General features: G+C 47.9%; 11 non-coding genes across 11 annotated transcripts; all 11 read right to left on the reverse strand.

Annotated features, from left to right (window-relative positions):
- Nucleotides 1-133: 133 nt before the first annotated feature.
- On the reverse strand, nucleotides 134-324 carry LOC142729121 (U2 spliceosomal RNA). The gene has a single exon (XR_012878012.1). It is a non-coding gene; the product is annotated as a U2 spliceosomal RNA (small nuclear RNA).
- Nucleotides 325-1,608: 1,284 nt separating this feature from the next.
- LOC142729133 (U2 spliceosomal RNA) lies at nucleotides 1,609-1,799 on the reverse strand. The gene has a single exon (XR_012878023.1). It is a non-coding gene; the product is annotated as a U2 spliceosomal RNA (small nuclear RNA).
- Nucleotides 1,800-3,091: 1,292 nt separating this feature from the next.
- On the reverse strand, nucleotides 3,092-3,282 carry LOC142729135 (U2 spliceosomal RNA). Its single transcript, XR_012878024.1, has one exon. It is a non-coding gene; the product is annotated as a U2 spliceosomal RNA (small nuclear RNA).
- A 1,292-nt stretch (nucleotides 3,283-4,574) lies between these two features.
- Nucleotides 4,575-4,765, reverse strand: LOC142729136 (U2 spliceosomal RNA). The gene has a single exon (XR_012878025.1). It is a non-coding gene; the product is annotated as a U2 spliceosomal RNA (small nuclear RNA).
- A 1,276-nt stretch (nucleotides 4,766-6,041) lies between these two features.
- On the reverse strand, nucleotides 6,042-6,232 carry LOC142729137 (U2 spliceosomal RNA). Its single transcript, XR_012878026.1, has one exon. It is a non-coding gene; the product is annotated as a U2 spliceosomal RNA (small nuclear RNA).
- A 1,284-nt stretch (nucleotides 6,233-7,516) lies between these two features.
- LOC142729139 (U2 spliceosomal RNA) lies at nucleotides 7,517-7,707 on the reverse strand. The gene has a single exon (XR_012878028.1). It is a non-coding gene; the product is annotated as a U2 spliceosomal RNA (small nuclear RNA).
- Nucleotides 7,708-8,983: 1,276 nt separating this feature from the next.
- On the reverse strand, nucleotides 8,984-9,174 carry LOC142729140 (U2 spliceosomal RNA). Its single transcript, XR_012878029.1, has one exon. It is a non-coding gene; the product is annotated as a U2 spliceosomal RNA (small nuclear RNA).
- A 1,284-nt stretch (nucleotides 9,175-10,458) lies between these two features.
- LOC142729141 (U2 spliceosomal RNA) lies at nucleotides 10,459-10,649 on the reverse strand. The gene has a single exon (XR_012878030.1). It is a non-coding gene; the product is annotated as a U2 spliceosomal RNA (small nuclear RNA).
- A 1,293-nt stretch (nucleotides 10,650-11,942) lies between these two features.
- Nucleotides 11,943-12,133, reverse strand: LOC142729142 (U2 spliceosomal RNA). Its single transcript, XR_012878031.1, has one exon. It is a non-coding gene; the product is annotated as a U2 spliceosomal RNA (small nuclear RNA).
- A 1,304-nt stretch (nucleotides 12,134-13,437) lies between these two features.
- On the reverse strand, nucleotides 13,438-13,628 carry LOC142729143 (U2 spliceosomal RNA). The gene has a single exon (XR_012878032.1). It is a non-coding gene; the product is annotated as a U2 spliceosomal RNA (small nuclear RNA).
- A 1,296-nt stretch (nucleotides 13,629-14,924) lies between these two features.
- On the reverse strand, nucleotides 14,925-15,115 carry LOC142729144 (U2 spliceosomal RNA). Its single transcript, XR_012878033.1, has one exon. It is a non-coding gene; the product is annotated as a U2 spliceosomal RNA (small nuclear RNA).
- Between the last annotated feature and the right edge of the window lie 951 nt (nucleotides 15,116-16,066).

Here is a 16,066-nt window from a genome sequence, read left to right on the forward strand (position 1 = left end):
CTCATTATCACTCATGCATTGTCCAACAGGTGTTGAAATAATGGGATTAAAAGGGGAGATCCCTTCAGAAAGACAGAAACAATAGCAAAGACAAAAAACACTTTTGGAATCTGCTTTTAGTCAACACATAAGGAAAGGGTGCACCGGTCCTGGAAATACTGCAATACCAGGTCAATGCGTGGAGTGGACAGAGCAAGCTCTATTTCCATCTCCCTGTTCTAAAAATCCATTTAATATATGGTCCCCAGATAGGGGACGTATCAGATATTAAACTGATAAGAACAGATACTACACTTGATCTTAGCCAAAAGGCCGAGAAGCGATAACCCGAACGGGCCGCGCGTTGCCCGAGCCTGCCCGATACTGCTGTTCAGCCCTTGCAGCGATTCAGCCTACTTCTAGGCAATTCCATGGGGCCCTGCAGGCTCACACACTCACAGCTACACGGGAGGTGAATAAAGGCCGGAGAGGAAGCCAGACAGGATTTGCTTCTTTTGCTTGCACCACAATGCAGTGCTGAAAGAGGAGGAATCTACATAAAAACGCCTTCCTGGCAACGCCCAAAAGCCCTGCTGCCGTGCAGATAAACACTGGCAGCGGCAGCAAGTGCATGCCCACAGCCACCCCTTGTTCCTTCACACCTTGTATCAGCTGTAATCCAGTCCAGTCCAGTGCTGCCTGCTGAGCAGCACTGACCAACACTGCCTGGGCCCAGGCTTTTATCTCTGAGGCCCCATTATGATGTCAGAAAGCTGGCTCTGGAATCCTGAGGGCTCCACTATGACACGTGCAAAGTTCCGTCTGAACTTTATATAAGACGGTGAGGCTCAGTCAGTCACTCAGTGTTGCCTGAGAGGGCAACACTGCAACAGCCGGCCGCCAGGCTGTCTTTTTTTTGCACAGCTAGTTGCCTCCAGGAGGCCACAAGAGGGAGACAAGGGACTGCAAAATGGAAAATAGGCATCCACCAACTTTACAGACAACTTCTCCTTGCTCCTACAACCTCCATCCTTGCACAGTTTGTTATTCTTCTAGGTAACATAGTAACAAATCCAAATTGCTGCTCTCTTTGTAGGCAAGCAAGGCTTTGTTGCAACTGCAATTCTTACTTCTTCTTGAAATGTAGGGACGACAGTACATTCCATCACATCCATCTAGTGTACACAGGTAGGTCCATTGTGGCGGGCAGGCGAGCGGGCGGGCTGCTTTATTGGCTGTTTGCTGTTCCCCTACTCCACTCCACTATTTGACTGTTGTGCTGCATCAATCAATCAATCAATCAATCAATCAATCAATCAATCAATCAATCAGTGGCTGGCTCAGGTGCAGCTCTTTAACTTACCTAAAAGGGAGGGCGGAGAGAAGACAAGGAAGGTGAATGAGGTGTTCCAATGTGAAATGCCGGAAACACAGAAACACAGACGACACACAACAAGAGGTGGCAATCTATTCATTAATTGCATTTAATCAATGAGCTCATTATCACTCATGCATTGTCCAACAGGTGTTGAAATAATGGGATTAAAAGGGGAGATCCCTTCAGAAAGACAGAAACAATAGCAAAGACAAAAAACACTTTTGGAATCTGCTTTTAGTCAACACATAAGGAAAGGGTGCACCGGTCCTGGAAATACTGCAATACCAGGTCAATGCGTGGAGTGGACAGAGCAAGCTCTATTTCCATCTCCCTGTTCTAAAAATCCATTTAATATATGGTCCCCAGATAGGGGACGTATCAGATATTAAACTGATAAGAACAGATACTACACTTGATCTTAGCCAAAAGGCCGAGAAGCGATAACCCGAACGGGCCGCGCGTTGCCCGAGCCTGCCCGATACTGCTGTTCAGCCCTTGCAGCGATTCAGCCTACTTCTAGGCAATTCCATGGGGCCCTGCAGGCTCACACACTCACAGCTACACGGGAGGTGAATAAAGGCCGGAGAGGAAGCCAGACAGGATTTGCTTCTTTTGCTTGCACCACAATGCAGTGCTGAAAGAGGAGGAATCTACATAAAAACGCCTTCCTGGCAACGCCCAAATGCCCTGCTGCCATGCAGATAAACACTGGCAGCGGCAGCAAGTGCATGCCCACAGCCACCCCTTGTTCCTTCACACCTTGTATCAGCTGTAATCCAGTCCAGTCCAGTGCTGCCTGCTGAGCAGCACTGACCAACACTGCCTGGGCCCAGGCTTTTATCTCTGAGGCCCCATTATGATGTCAGAAAGCTGGCTCTGGAATCCTGAGGGCTCCACTATGACACGTGCAAAGTTCCGTCTGAACTTTATATAAGACGGTGAGGCTCAGTCAGTCACTCAGTGTTGCCTGAGAGGGCAACACTGCAACAGCCGGCCGCCAGGCTGTCTTTTTTTTGCACAGCTAGTTGCCTCCAGGAGGCCACAAGAGGGAGACAAGGGACTGCAAAATGGAAAATAGGCATCCACCAACTTTACAGACAACTTCTCCTTGCTCCTACAACCTCCATCCTTGCACAGTTTGTTATTCTTCTAGGTAACATAGTAACAAATCCAAATTGCTGCTCTCTTTGTAGGCAAGCAAGGCTTTGTTGCAACTGCAATTCTTACTTCTTCTTGAAATGTAGGGACGACAGTACATTCCATCACATCCATCTAGTGTACACAGGTAGGTCCATTGTGGCGGGCAGGCGAGCGGGCGGGCTGCTTTATTGGCTGTTTGCTGTTCCCCTACTCCACTCCACTATTTGACTGTTGTGCTGCATCAATCAATCAATCAATCAATCAATCAATCAATCAATCAATCAATCAATCAATCAGTGGCTGGCTCAGGTGCAGCTCTTTAACTTACCTAAAAGGGAGGGCGGAGAGAAGACAAGGAAGGTGAATGAGGTGTTCCAATGTGAAATGCCGGAAACACAGAAACACAGACGACACACAACAAGAGGTGGCAATCTATTCATTAATTGCATTTAATCAATGAGCTCATTATCACTCATGCATTGTCCAACAGGTGTTGAAATAATGGGATTAAAAGGGGAGATCCCTTCAGAAAGACAGAAACAATAGCAAAGACAAAAAACACTTTTGGAATCTGCTTTTAGTCAACACATAAGGAAAGGGTGCACCGGTCCTGGAAATACTGCAATACCAGGTCAATGCGTGGAGTGGACAGAGCAAGCTCTATTTCCATCTCCCTGTTCTAAAAATCCATTTAATATATGGTCCCCAGATAGGGGACGTATCAGATATTAAACTGATAAGAACAGATACTACACTTGATCTTAGCCAAAAGGCCGAGAAGCGATAACCCGAACGGGCCGCGCGTTGCCCGAGCCTGCCCGATACTGCTGTTCAGCCCTTGCAGCGATTCAGCCTACTTCTAGGCAATTCCATGGGGCCCTGCAGGCTCACACACTCACAGCTACACGGGAGGTGAATAAAGGCCGGAGAGGAAGCCAGACAGGATTTGCTTCTTTTGCTTGCACCACAATGCAGTGCTGAAAGAGGAGGAATCTACATAAAAACGCCTTCCTGGCAACGCCCAAATGCCCTGCTGCCATGCAGATAAACACTGGCAGCGGCAGCAAGTGCATGCCCACAGCCACCCCTTGTTCCTTCACACCTTGTATCAGCTGTAATCCAGTCCAGTCCAGTGCTGCCTGCTGAGCAGCACTGACCAACACTGCCTGGGCCCAGGCTTTTATCTCTGAGGCCCCATTATGATGTCAGAAAGCTGGCTCTGGAATCCTGAGGGCTCCACTATGACACGTGCAAAGTTCCGTCTGAACTTTATATAAGACGGTGAGGCTCAGTCAGTCACTCAGTGTTGCCTGAGAGGGCAACACTGCAACAGCCGGCCGCCAGGCTGTCTTTTTTTTGCACAGCTAGTTGCCTCCAGGAGGCCACAAGAGGGAGACAAGGGACTGCAAAATGGAAAATAGGCATCCACCAACTTTACAGACAACTTCTCCTTGCTCCTACAACCTCCATCCTTGCACAGTTTGTTATTCTTCTAGGTAACATAGTAACAAATCCAAATTGCTGCTCTCTTTGTAGGCAAGCAAGGCTTTGTTGCAACTGCAATTCTTACTTCTTCTTGAAATGTAGGGACGACAGTACATTCCATCACATCCATCTAGTGTACACAGGTAGGTCCATTGTGGCGGGCAGGCGAGCGGGCGGGCTGCTTTATTGGCTGTTTGCTGTTCCCCTACTCCACTCCACTATTTGACTGTTGTGCTGCATCAATCAATCAATCAATCAATCAATCAATCAATCAATCAATCAATCAATCAATCAGTGGCTGGCTCAGGTGCAGCTCTTTAACTTACCTAAAAGGGAGGGCGGAGAGAAGACAAGGAAGGTGAATGAGGTGTTCCAATGTGAAATGCCGGAAACACAGAAACACAGACGACACACAACAAGAGGTGGCAATCTATTCATTAATTGCATTTAATCAATGAGCTCATTATCACTCATGCATTGTCCAACAGGTGTTGAAATAATGGGATTAAAAGGGGAGATCCCTTCAGAAAGACAGAAACAATAGCAAAGACAAAAAACACTTTTGGAATCTGCTTTTAGTCAACACATAAGGAAAGGGTGCACCGGTCCTGGAAATACTGCAATACCAGGTCAATGCGTGGAGTGGACAGAGCAAGCTCTATTTCCATCTCCCTGTTCTAAAAATCCATTTAATATATGGTCCCCAGATAGGGGACGTATCAGATATTAAACTGATAAGAACAGATACTACACTTGATCTTAGCCAAAAGGCCGAGAAGCGATAACCCGAACGGGCCGCGCGTTGCCCGAGCCTGCCCGATACTGCTGTTCAGCCCTTGCAGCGATTCAGCCTACTTCTAGGCAATTCCATGGGGCCCTGCAGGCTCACACACTCACAGCTACACGGGAGGTGAATAAAGGCCGGAGAGGAAGCCAGACAGGATTTGCTTCTTTTGTTTGCACCACAATGCAGTGCTGAAAGAGGAGGAATCTACATAAAAACGCCTTCCTGGCAACGCCCAAATGCCCTGCTGCCATGCAGATAAACACTGGCAGCGGCAGCAAGTGCATGCCCACAGCCACCCCTTGTTCCTTCACACCTTGTATCAGCTGTAATCCAGTCCAGTCCAGTGCTGCCTGCTGAGCAGCACTGACCAACACTGCCTGGGCCCAGGCTTTTATCTCTGAGGCCCCATTATGATGTCAGAAAGCTGGCTCTGGAATCCTGAGGGCTCCACTATGACACGTGCAAAGTTCCGTCTGAACTTTATATAAGACGGTGAGGCTCAGTCAGTCACTCAGTGTTGCCTGAGAGGGCAACACTGCAACAGCCGGCCGCCAGGCTGTCTTTTTTTTGCACAGCTAGTTGCCTCCAGGAGGCCACAAGAGGGAGACAAGGGACTGCAAAATGGAAAATAGGCATCCACCAACTTTACAGACAACTTCTCCTTGCTCCTACAACCTCCATCCTTGCACAGTTTGTTATTCTTCTAGGTAACATAGTAACAAATCCAAATTGCTGCTCTCTTTGTAGGCAAGCAAGGCTTTGTTGCAACTGCAATTCTTACTTCTTCTTGAAATGTAGGGACGACAGTACATTCCATCACATCCATCTAGTGTACACAGGTAGGTCCATTGTGGCGGGCAGGCGAGCGGGCGGGCTGCTTTATTGGCTGTTTGCTGTTCCCCTACTCCACTCCACTATTTGACTGTTGTGCTGCATCAATCAATCAATCAATCAATCAATCAATCAATCAATCAGTGGCTGGCTCAGGTGCAGCTCTTTAACTTACCTAAAAGGGAGGGCGGAGAGAAGACAAGGAAGGTGAATGAGGTGTTCCAATGTGAAATGCCGGAAACACAGAAACACAGACGACACACAACAAGAGGTGGCAATCTATTCATTAATTGCATTTAATCAATGAGCTCATTATCACTCATGCATTGTCCAACAGGTGTTGAAATAATGGGATTAAAAGGGGAGATCCCTTCAGAAAGACAGAAACAATAGCAAAGACAAAAAACACTTTTGGAATCTGCTTTTAGTCAACACATAAGGAAAGGGTGCACCGGTCCTGGAAATACTGCAATACCAGGTCAATGCGTGGAGTGGACAGAGCAAGCTCTATTTCCATCTCCCTGTTCTAAAAATCCATTTAATATATGGTCCCCAGATAGGGGACGTATCAGATATTAAACTGATAAGAACAGATACTACACTTGATCTTAGCCAAAAGGCCGAGAAGCGATAACCCGAACGGGCCGCGCGTTGCCCGAGCCTGCCCGATACTGCTGTTCAGCCCTTGCAGCGATTCAGCCTACTTCTAGGCAATTCCATGGGGCCCTGCAGGCTCACACACTCACAGCTACACGGGAGGTGAATAAAGGCCGGAGAGGAAGCCAGACAGGATTTGCTTCTTTTGCTTGCACCACAATGCAGTGCTGAAAGAGGAGGAATCTACATAAAAACGCCTTCCTGGCAACGCCCAAATGCCCTGCTGCCATGCAGATAAACACTGGCAGCGGCAGCAAGTGCATGCCCACAGCCACCCCTTGTTCCTTCACACCTTGTATCAGCTGTAATCCAGTCCAGTCCAGTGCTGCCTGCTGAGCAGCACTGACCAACACTGCCTGGGCCCAGGCTTTTATCTCTGAGGCCCCATTATGATGTCAGAAAGCTGGCTCTGGAATCCTGAGGGCTCCACTATGACACGTGCAAAGTTCCGTCTGAACTTTATATAAGACGGTGAGGCTCAGTCAGTCACTCAGTGTTGCCTGAGAGGGCAACACTGCAACAGCCGGCCGCCAGGCTGTCTTTTTTTTGCGCAGCTAGTTGCCTCCAGGAGGCCACAAGAGGGAGACAAGGGACTGCAAAATGGAAAATAGGCATCCACCAACTTTACAGACAACTTCTCCTTGCTCCTACAACCTCCATCCTTGCACAGTTTGTTATTCTTCTAGGTAACATAGTAACAAATCCAAATTGCTGCTCTCTTTGTAGGCAAGCAAGGCTTTGTTGCAACTGCAATTCTTACTTCTTCTTGAAATGTAGGGACGACAGTACATTCCATCACATCCATCTAGTGTACACAGGTAGGTCCATTGTGGCGGGCAGGCGAGCGGGCGGGCTGCTTTATTGGCTGTTTGCTGTTCCCCTACTCCACTCCACTATTTGACTGTTGTGCTGCATCAATCAATCAATCAATCAATCAATCAATCAATCAATCAATCAATCAGTGGCTGGCTCAGGTGCAGCTCTTTAACTTACCTAAAAGGGAGGGCGGAGAGAAGACAAGGAAGGTGAATGAGGTGTTCCAATGTGAAATGCCGGAAACACAGAAACACAGACGACACACAACAAGAGGTGGCAATCTATTCATTAATTGCATTTAATCAATGAGCTCATTATCACTCATGCATTGTCCAACAGGTGTTGAAATAATGGGATTAAAAGGGGAGATCCCTTCAGAAAGACAGAAACAATAGCAAAGACAAAAAACACTTTTGGAATCTGCTTTTAGTCAACACATAAGGAAAGGGTGCACCGGTCCTGGAAATACTGCAATACCAGGTCAATGCGTGGAGTGGACAGAGCAAGCTCTATTTCCATCTCCCTGTTCTAAAAATCCATTTAATATATGGTCCCCAGATAGGGGACGTATCAGATATTAAACTGATAAGAACAGATACTACACTTGATCTTAGCCAAAAGGCCGAGAAGCGATAACCCGAACGGGCCGCGCGTTGCCCGAGCCTGCCCGATACTGCTGTTCAGCCCTTGCAGCGATTCAGCCTACTTCTAGGCAATTCCATGGGGCCCTGCAGGCTCACACACTCACAGCTACACGGGAGGTGAATAAAGGCCGGAGAGGAAGCCAGACAGGATTTGCTTCTTTTGCTTGCACCACAATGCAGTGCTGAAAGAGGAGGAATCTACATAAAAACGCCTTCCTGGCAACGCCCAAATGCCCTGCTGCCATGCAGATAAACACTGGCAGCGGCAGCAAGTGCATGCCCACAGCCACCCCTTGTTCCTTCACACCTTGTATCAGCTGTAATCCAGTCCAGTCCAGTGCTGCCTGCTGAGCAGCACTGACCAACACTGCCTGGGCCCAGGCTTTTATCTCTGAGGCCCCATTATGATGTCAGAAAGCTGGCTCTGGAATCCTGAGGGCTCCACTATGACACGTGCAAAGTTCCGTCTGAACTTTATATAAGACGGTGAGGCTCAGTCAGTCACTCAGTGTTGCCTGAGAGGGCAACACTGCAACAGCCAGCCGCCAGGCTGTCTTTTTTTTGCACAGCTAGTTGCCTCCAGGAGGCCATAAGAGGGAGACAAGGGACTGCAAAATGGAAAATAGGCATCCACCAACTTTACAGACAACTTCTCCTTGCTCCTACAACCTCCATCCTTGCACAGTTTGTTATTCTTCTAGGTAACATAGTAACAAATCCAAATTGCTGCTCTCTTTGTAGGCAAGCAAGGCTTTGTTGCAACTGCAATTCTTACTTCTTCTTGAAATGTAGGGACGACAGTACATTCCATCACATCCATCTAGTGTACACAGGTAGGTCCATTGTGGCGGGCAGGCGAGCGGGCGGGCTGCTTTATTGGCTGTTTGCTGTTCCCCTACTCCACTCCACTATTTGACTGTTGTGCTGCATCAATCAATCAATCAATCAATCAATCAATCAATCAATCAGTGGCTGGCTCAGGTGCAGCTCTTTAACTTACCTAAAAGGGAGGGCGGAGAGAAGACAAGGAAGGTGAATGAGGTGTTCCAATGTGAAATGCCGGAAACACAGAAACACAGACGACACACAACAAGAGGTGGCAATCTATTCATTAATTGCATTTAATCAATGAGCTCATTATCACTCATGCATTGTCCAACAGGTGTTGAAATAATGGGATTAAAAGGGGAGATCCCTTCAGAAAGACAGAAACAATAGCAAAGACAAAAAACACTTTTGGAATCTGCTTTTAGTCAACACATAAGGAAAGGGTGCACCGGTCCTGGAAATACTGCAATACCAGGTCAATGCGTGGAGTGGACAGAGCAAGCTCTATTTCCATCTCCCTGTTCTAAAAATCCATTTAATATATGGTCCCCAGATAGGGGACGTATCAGATATTAAACTGATAAGAACAGATACTACACTTGATCTTAGCCAAAAGGCCGAGAAGCGATAACCCGAACGGGCCGCGCGTTGCCCGAGCCTGCCCGATACTGCTGTTCAGCCCTTGCAGCGATTCAGCCTACTTCTAGGCAATTCCATGGGGCCCTGCAGGCTCACACACTCACAGCTACACGGGAGGTGAATAAAGGCCGGAGAGGAAGCCAGACAGGATTTGCTTCTTTTGCTTGCACCACAATGCAGTGCTGAAAGAGGAGGAATCTACATAAAAACGCCTTCCTGGCAACGCCCAAATGCCCTGCTGCCATGCAGATAAACACTGGCAGCGGCAGCAAGTGCATGCCCACAGCCACCCCTTGTTCCTTCACACCTTGTATCAGCTGTAATCCAGTCCAGTCCAGTGCTGCCTGCTGAGCAGCACTGACCAACACTGCCTGGGCCCAGGCTTTTATCTCTGAGGCCCCATTATGATGTCAGAAAGCTGGCTCTGGAATCCTGAGGGCTCCACTATGACACGTGCAAAGTTCCGTCTGAACTTTATATAAGACGGTGAGGCTCAGTCAGTCACTCAGTGTTGCCTGAGAGGGCAACACTGCAACAGCCGGCCGCCAGGCTGTCTTTTTTTTGCACAGCTAGTTGCCTCCAGGAGGCCACAAGAGGGAGACAAGGGACTGCAAAATGGAAAATAGGCATCCACCAACTTTACAGACAACTTCTCCTTGCTCCTACAACCTCCATCCTTGCACAGTTTGTTATTCTTCTAGGTAACATAGTAACAAATCCAAATTGCTGCTCTCTTTGTAGGCAAGCAAGGCTTTGTTGCAACTGCAATTCTTACTTCTTCTTGAAATGTAGGGACGACAGTACATTCCATCACATCCATCTAGTGTACACAGGTAGGTCCATTGTGGCGGGCAGGCGAGCGGGCGGGCTGCTTTATTGGCTGTTTGCTGTTCCCCTACTCCACTCCACTATTTGACTGTTGTGCTGCATCAATCAATCAATCAATCAATCAATCAATCAATCAATCAATCAATCAGTGGCTGGCTCAGGTGCAGCTCTTTAACTTACCTAAAAGGGAGGGCGGAGAGAAGACAAGGAAGGTGAATGAGGTGTTCCAATGTGAAATGCCGGAAACACAGAAACACAGACGACACACAACAAGAGGTGGCAATCTATTCATTAATTGCATTTAATCAATGAGCTCATTATCACTCATGCATTGTCCAACAGGTGTTGAAATAATGGGATTAAAAGGGGAGATCCCTTCAGAAAGACAGAAACAATAGCAAAGACAAAAAACACTTTTGGAATCTGCTTTTAGTCAACACATAAGGAAAGGGTGCACCGGTCCTGGAAATACTGCAATACCAGGTCAATGCGTGGAGTGGACAGAGCAAGCTCTATTTCCATCTCCCTGTTCTAAAAATCCATTTAATATATGGTCCCCAGATAGGGGACGTATCAGATATTAAACTGATAAGAACAGATACTACACTTGATCTTAGCCAAAAGGCCGAGAAGCGATAACCCGAACGGGCCGCGCGTTGCCCGAGCCTGCCCGATACTGCTGTTCAGCCCTTGCAGCGATTCAGCCTACTTCTAGGCAATTCCATAGGGCCCTGCAGGCTCACACACTCACAGCTACACGGGAGGTGAATAAAGGCCGGAGAGGAAGCCAGACAGGATTTGCTTCTTTTGCTTGCACCACAATGCAGTGCTGAAAGAGGAGGAATCTACATAAAAACGCCTTCCTGGCAACGCCCAAATGCCCTGCTGCCATGCAGATAAACACTGGCAGCGGCAGCAAGTGCATGCCCACAGCCACCCCTTGTTCCTTCACACCTTGTATCAGCTGTAATCCAGTCCAGTCCAGTGCTGCCTGCTGAGCAGCACTGACCAACACTGCTGACCAACACTGCCTGGGCCCAGGCTTTTATCTCTGAGGCCCCATTATGATGTCAGAAAGCTGGCTCTGGAATCCTGAGGGCTCCACTATGACACGTGAAAAGTTCCGTCTGAACTTTATATAAGACGGTGAGGCTCAGTCAGTCACTCAGTGTTGCCTGAGAGGGCAACACTGCAACAGCCGGCCGCCAGGCTGTCTTTTTTTTGCACAGCTAGTTGCCTCCAGGAGGCCACAAGAGGGAGACAAGGGACTGCAAAATGGAAAATAGGCATCCACCAACTTTACAGACAACTTCTCCTTGCTCCTACAACCTCCATCCTTGCACAGTTTGTTATTCTTCTAGGTAACATAGTAACAAATCCAAATTGCTGCTCTCTTTGTAGGCAAGCAAGGCTTTGTTGCAACTGCAATTCTTACTTCTTCTTGAAATGTAGGGACGACAGTACATTCCATCACATCCATCTAGTGTACACAGGTAGGTCCATTGTGGCGGGCAGGCGAGCGGGCGGGCTGCTTTATTGGCTGTTTGCTGTTCCCCTACTCCACTCCACTATTTGACTGTTGTGCTGCATCAATCAATCAATCAATCAATCAATCAATCAATCAATCAATCAGTGGCTGGCTCAGGTGCAGCTCTTTAACTTACCTAAAAGGGAGGGCGGAGAGAAGACAAGGAAGGTGAATGAGGTGTTCCAATGTGAAATGCCGGAAACACAGAAACACAGACGACACACAACAAGAGGTGGCAATCTATTCATTAATTGCATTTAATCAATGAGCTCATTATCACTCATGCATTGTCCAACAGGTGTTGAAATAATGGGATTAAAAGGGGAGATCCCTTCAGAAAGACAGAAACAATAGCAAAGACAAAAAACACTTTTGGAATCTGCTTTTAGTCAACACATAAGGAAAGGGTGCACCGGTCCTGGAAATACTGCAATACCAGGTCAATGCGTGGAGTGGACAGAGCAAGCTCTATTTCCATCTCCCTGTTCTAAAAATCCATTTAATATATGGTCCCCAGATAGGGGACGTATCAGATATTAAACTGATAAGAACAGATACTACACTTGATCTTAGCCAAAAGGCCGAGAAGCGATAACCCGAACGGGCCGCGCGTTGCCCGAGCCTGCCCGATACTGCTGTTCAGCCCTTGCAGCGATTCAGCCTACTTCTAGGCAATTCCATGGGGCCCTGCAGGCTCACACACTCACAGCTACACGGGAGGTGAATAAAGGCCGGAGAGGAAGCCAGACAGGATTTGCTTCTTTTGCTTGCACCACAATGCAGTGCTGAAAGAGGAGGAATCTACATAAAAACGCCTTCCTGGCAACGCCCAAATGCCCTGCTGCCATGCAGATAAACACTGGCAGCGGCAGCAAGTGCATGCCCACAGCCACCCCTTGTTCCTTCACACCTTGTATCAGCTGTAATCCAGTCCAGTCCAGTGCTGCCTGCTGAGCAGCACTGACCAACACTGCCTGGGCCCAGGCTTTTATCTTTGAGGCCCCATTATGATGTCAGAAAGCTGGCTCTGGAATCCTGAGGGCTCCACTATGACACGTGCAAAGTTCCGTCTGAACTTTATATAAGACGGTGAGGCTCAGTCAGTCACTCAGTGTTGCCTGAGAGGGCAACACTGCAACAGCCGGCCGCCAGGCTGTCTTTTTTTTGCACAGCTAGTTGCCTCCAGGAGGCCACAAGAGGGAGACAAGGGACTGCAAAATGGAAAATAGGCATCCACCAACTTTACAGACAACTTCTCCTTGCTCCTACAACCTCCATCCTTGCACAGTTTGTTATTCTTCTAGGTAACATAGTAACAAATCCAAATTGCTGCTCTCTTTGTAGGCAAGCAAGGCTTTGTTGCAACTGCAATTCTTACTTCTTCTTGAAATGTAGGGACGACAGTACATTCCATCACATCCATCTAGTGTACACAGGTAGGTCCATTGTGGCGGGCAGGCGAGCGGGCGGGCTGCTTTATTGGCTGTTTGCTGTTCCCCTACTCCACTCCACTATTTGACTGTTGTGCTGCATCAATCAATCAATCAATCAATCAATCAATCAATCAATCAATCAATCAATCAATCAATCAATCAATCAGTGGCTGGCTCAGGTGCAGCTCTTTAACTTACCTAAAAGGGAGGGCGGAGAGAAGACAAGGAAGGTGAATGAGGTGTTCCAATGTGAAATGCCGGAAACACAGAAACACAGACGACACACAACAAGAGGTGGCAATCTATTCATTAATTGCATTTAATCAATGAGCTCATTATCACTCATGCATTGTCCAACAGGTGTTGAAATAATGGGATTAAAAGGGGAGATCCCTTCAGAAAGACAGAAACAATAGCAAAGACAAAAAACACTTTTGGAATCTGCTTTTAGTCAACACATAAGGAAAGGGTGCACCGGTCCTGGAAATACTGCAATACCAGGTCAATGCGTGGAGTGGACAGAGCAAGCTCTATTTCCATCTCCCTGTTCTAAAAATCCATTTAATATATGGTCCCCAGATAGGGGACGTATCAGATATTAAACTGATAAGAACAGATACTACACTTGATCTTAGCCAAAAGGCCGAGAAGCGATAACCCGAACGGGCCGCGCGTTGCCCGAGCCTGCCCGATACTGCTGTTCAGCCCTTGCAGCGATTCAGCCTACTTCTAGGCAATTCCATGGGGCCCTGCAGGCTCACACACTCACAGCTACACGGGAGGTGAATAAAGGCCGGAGAGGAAGCCAGACAGGATTTGCTTCTTTTGCTTGCACCACAATGCAGTGCTGAAAGAGGAGGAATCTACATAAAAACGCCTTCCTGGCAACGCCCAAATGCCCTGCTGCCATGCAGATAAACACTGGCAGCGGCAGCAAGTGCATGCCCACAGCCACCCCTTGTTCCTTCACACCTTGTATCAGCTGTAATCCAGTCCAGTCCAGTGCTGCCTGCTGAGCAGCACTGACCAACACTGCCTGGGCCCAGGCTTTTATCTCTGAGGCCCCATTATGATGTCAGAAAGCTGGCTCTGGAATCCTGAGGGCTCCACTATGACACGTGCAAAGTTCCGTCTGAACTTTATATAAGACGGTGAGGCTCAGTCAGTCACTCAGTGTTGCCTGAGAGGGCAACACTGCAACAGCCGGCCGCCAGGCTGTCTTTTTTTTGCACAGCTAGTTGCCTCCAGGAGGCCACAAGAGGGAGACAAGGGACTGCAAAATGGAAAATAGGCATCCACCAACTTTACAGACAACTTCTCCTTGCTCCTACAACCTCCATCCTTGCACAGTTTGTTATTCTTCTAGGTAACATAGTAACAAATCCAAATTGCTGCTCTCTTTGTAGGCAAGCAAGGCTTTGTTGCAACTGCAATTCTTACTTCTTCTTGAAATGTAGGGACGACAGTACATTCCATCACATCCATCTAGTGTACACAGGTAGGTCCATTGTGGCGGGCAGGCGAGCGGGCGGGCTGCTTTATTGGCTGTTTGCTGTTCCCCTACTCCACTCCACTATTTGACTGTTGTGCTGCATCAATCAATCAATCAATCAATCAATCAATCAATCAATCAATCAATCAATCAATCAATCAGTGGCTGGCTCAGGTGCAGCTCTTTAACTTACCTAAAAGGGAGGGCGGAGAGAAGACAAGGAAGGTGAATGAGGTGTTCCAATGTGAAATGCCGGAAACACAGAAACACAGACGACACACAACAAGAGGTGGCAATCTATTCATTAATTGCATTTAATCAATGAGCTCATTATCACTCATGCATTGTCCAACAGGTGTTGAAATAATGGGATTAAAAGGGGAGATCCCTTCAGAAAGACAGAAACAATAGCAAAGACAAAAAACACTTTTGGAATCTGCTTTTAGTCAACACATAAGGAAAGGGTGCACCGGTCCTGGAAATACTGCAATACCAGGTCAATGCGTGGAGTGGACAGAGCAAGCTCTATTTCCATCTCCCTGTTCTAAAAATCCATTTAATATATGGTCCCCAGATAGGGGACGTATCAGATATTAAACTGATAAGAACAGATACTACACTTGATCTTAGCCAAAAGGCCGAGAAGCGATAACCCGAACGGGCCGCGCGTTGCCCGAGCCTGCCCGATACTGCTGTTCAGCCCTTGCAGCGATTCAGCCTACTTCTAGGCAATTCCATGGGGCCCTGCAGGCTCACACACTCACAGCTACACGGGAGGTGAATAAAGGCCGGAGAGGAAGCCAGACAGGATTTGCTTCTTTTGCTTGCACCACAATGCAGTGCTGAAAGAGGAGGAATCTACATAAAAACGCCTTCCTGGCAACGCCCAAATGCCCTGCTGCCATGCAGATAAACACTGGCAGCGGCAGCAAGTGCATGCCCACAGCCACCCCTTGTTCCTTCACACCTTGTATCAGCTGTAATCCAGTCCAGTCCAGTGCTGCCTGCTGAGCAGCACTGACCAACACTGCCTGGGCCCAGGCTTTTATCTCTGAGGCCCCATTATGATGTCAGAAAGCTGGCTCTGGAATCCTGAGGGCTCCACTATGACACGTGCAAAGTTCCGTCTGAACTTTATATAAGACGGTGAGGCTCAGTCAGTCACTCAGTGTTGCCTGAGAGGGCAACACTGCAACAGCCGGCCGCCAGGCTGTCTTTTTTTTGCACAGCTAGTTGCCTCCAGGAGGCCACAAGAGGGAGACAAGGGACTGCAAAATGGAAAATAGGCATCCACCAACTTTACAGACAACTTCTCCTTGCTCCTACAACCTCCATCCTTGCACAGTTTGTTATTCTTCTAGGTAACATAGTAACAAATCCAAATTGCTGCTCTCTTTGTAGGCAAGCAAGGCTTTGTTGCAACTGCAATTCTTACTTCTTCTTGAAATGTAGGGACGACAGTACATTCCATCACATCCATCTAGTGTACACAGGTAGGTCCATTGTGGCGGGCAGGCGAGCGGGCGGGCTGCTTTATTGGCTGTTTGCTGTTCCCCTACTCCACTCCACTATTTGACTGTTGTGCTGCATCAATCAATCAA

Source organism: Rhinoderma darwinii, unplaced genomic scaffold (assembly GCF_050947455.1).
Source record: "Rhinoderma darwinii isolate aRhiDar2 unplaced genomic scaffold, aRhiDar2.hap1 Scaffold_707, whole genome shotgun sequence".
In the NCBI taxonomy this organism is placed as follows: Eukaryota; Metazoa; Chordata; class Amphibia; order Anura; family Rhinodermatidae; genus Rhinoderma; species Rhinoderma darwinii.